Source organism: Rattus rattus, chromosome 1 (assembly GCF_011064425.1).
Source record: "Rattus rattus isolate New Zealand chromosome 1, Rrattus_CSIRO_v1, whole genome shotgun sequence".
NCBI lineage: Eukaryota > Metazoa > Chordata > Mammalia > Rodentia > Muridae > Rattus > Rattus rattus.
The window spans coordinates 121,460,250-121,463,232 of record NC_046154.1 but is presented as its reverse complement, the minus strand read 5'-3'; the positions used below and the strand labels follow the sequence as shown (position 1 = coordinate 121,463,232).

The 2,983-nt window shown below is 45.6% G+C and overlaps 1 pseudogene; it reads right to left on the bottom strand.

Annotated features, from left to right (window-relative positions):
* Nucleotides 1-330: 330 nt before the first annotated feature.
* On the bottom strand, nucleotides 331-1,603 carry LOC116901260 (annotated as a pseudogene).
* Between the last annotated feature and the right edge of the window lie 1,380 nt (nucleotides 1,604-2,983).

Below are 2,983 nucleotides of genomic sequence, written 5' to 3'. Positions count from 1 at the left end.
GAAAAGTTAAAAGGTTTTGTTTTTCAAAAGTGCTAATCATTACAAGTCTCTTCAACACATGATATACAATTTAAAAAAACAAGCAACCAAAAACCTAAAATATCCTGCTTTAGGCACACCTTGATATGTGTCTAAGGGAAAAATATCACTTATCAATCAACCCTGCTTCTTTAATTTTACTGAAGAAGAACTCCAGGATGCTGGCACATTTGTAGTACTCGCTCTTGGGAGGGTTGTGCTCCTTGCAGTTAGTAAACACTCTCTGTAAGTCTGCCATGAATAACTTCTTAGACACACAGTACCTGTTCCCTAGGCATTCACTCAGGGTTTTCAGATCTCTGTTCCAAGCATCCTTGCAAGGTCTGTGATGGTAGACAGACCTCATTGGTCAATTCCACAGGAATATCCCCCATCACTCGAGATCTCTTGGCGTCCTCTTCAGCATGAGAGTTGTTCAGTTTCCTCTTTTCTCCTGGGTTTGCTTCAAGCCCAGAAGAGCTTCTGCATCCAGGACCTGTTCTCCCTCAATTGATCAGCTCACGGGAAGTATAATTTGAACTGAACAATGCTGTCCCAGTAACAGGAGGACTGATCGCTGTTTGGATTCCTAGTGGGCTGGTTCTGGAATAGGCTGAGAGAAAATCCTGATCCCAGATAGGGGAGTTTTGACTATACACTTCTTCCAACATGGACAGAAACTTGGGAAATGTGTGAGGATTAGCGTGGGTTTCTCAAGGGGCAGTTTGTCCTTTTCCTGTCTGGCTTGTTCCAAGAGTTGTCATCTCATGATGGTGAAGGTGGAGCGAAGCAATGTTCTCCCAAACACCTTTGTGGTTTTGTACCAAGGTAAGCTGTCACAGAACTGTGGTACATGGCAGTAGCACAAGCACCTTGTGTAGTTTTCTTGTATCCAGAGATGGCATCATTGGGACACCGTAGTCTCCGCTAAGACGGAGCCTCCAGGTGCCAGTAGCTGGTGCACTTTAGCAACATCTTGGCCAGCTCGATTGTTGTCTGCCTCTCTTTTGATGGCAAGTGACTACACCTGTACAAAGTTGTTCACACCCTGTTCAATACTGGGCTTTTCAAATGGCGGCGACTTCTCCAAGGAGCCTTCGACCACAGGTTGTAAAATAGACTTTCTCAAGAGCTTGAATAGGTAGAAATAAACTTATTTTGGCATCTGCGTCTTCAATTCCCAGGAGTCTGTTCATTTCCTCCGCTCACACATTCTCCAAGTGGGAAACATGAGCAGCAAGGTCATGGATGGCTACAGCTTCGACACGATTCTGTCAAACTGACAGTTATCTGCTGGAGGTCTCTTGGTGGATTAGGAGAGGGGTTGGGGTTCTCCAGCCATTGCATTTACAGTACTTGCAGGCGGAGTACACACCGAGTTTCTCCAGTTTCTTTGCCCGCGGAGCAAAAAGTAGCTGCTCCTTCTTCGCCCCCTCCCGGTCCCCCGGCCGCGTCCGCTGTGGCCACCGCAGTCTCTGGCCCTCAGGAAGCAGAGCTCCGGGCGGCGGTGGCCAGGTTCCAGAGGACACAGTATGGGGTCGCGGGGCGGCAGTGCTGGGGGCCGGACCCCGCCAGCCTGGGCCATGCCGCCCCGACTGTCACCCGCAGCCGCCAGGGTCCCCGCGGGCGTCGGTGGCACAGCCGAGACCCTCCCCCACCAGCTCAGGCTTAACTTACAGAAAAGTTTTTGTTGCTGTGGGGGGTGGGGGTGGGGGTCGAGAGTTCTTTGCTTCCTACCAATATTTAAGCACATTACTTCCTGTCTTAGTTGAAGCGAGACTGGGATGGCTGTGAAGTTGTGTGGTGTACACTTAATGTAAGTATGACACATGCATAGGAAGTCCTTACACTGTTAACCAGGTCTGCACCATTGCCTTTCCTTGGATCTGTCAATCTAACAAAAACAGGACACGTTAACTTTTGTGTAAAACTTACCACCTCCTTCATTTGTTGAAATGGCCATATATCTCTAAACACGGGGACTCTGGCTATGATAGAACAGCTGATTTTCAGCTTATGAGGTTAATAATTTAGCTCAGAGGGTGTAAATGAAAGCTTAGTAAGTTTCGCCGACTTAAAGGATGACACTGCCTATTAAAATGTAGAATGACGCCCTACATTTTAGGAATTGACCCTTCTTTTATGAGGAAAGCCTTTTTAATATGTATTTATTTATTTATTCATTCATTCATTCATTCATTCATTTTAATACCGTTCTTGGTTTGCTTTTTGTTGCTGTGATAAAAACAACTCTAGAAAAGGGTTTCTTTGACTTAAAGATCCTAGTCCATCATTGAAGGAAGTCAGGGCAAGCATAAATGAAAGCTGCTTTATCAATGTGGGCTTTCTGAAACAACCGGGTTCCACTTCCCAAAGGGCCAGACCCTCCCACACCAATCAAGGAAACGCCACCACAAACATACCACACTTGAAGGCAATTCAAGTGAGGGTCCCTACTTCCTGGTGAATCTAATGTCAAGATGACAAAAAATAACTAGTGTGAAGTAGAATCTTACGTACTGATCCCTGTTTCTACTTCAAATAAGTTTTGTCTAAACTGAGTGTTCCGAGTTTTCTGCTACATAGCGGTGTATCCTGTACAGGATAATAAGTCAGTTTCAGAAAACGTACTTTAAATTTGGACTTCTGTTGTCTGTGGTACTTGAACGCCTTGAAAGAAGTGCTTTCCATATTGATTTGAAGCATTTAGAGTCAGGGTCTTCCAGGCGCACCATGTCTCTGAGGAGATATCTAGTAAATACGAAAACAGTACGGCGTGATTCCTAGGAAGAGAAGGTAGGTATTCGTGGCCTTTTATTAGGAATAGTTCATTATTTCATTGCAGACATAATTTGATAGACGAGCTCCAATTAACCGTGGCCACACAAATTCACATTAACTTATGTAAATGCAAAAGCCTGCAGCTACGAGTGTGGGAGGCGGAACCCTTCCGGTGGGGATTTGT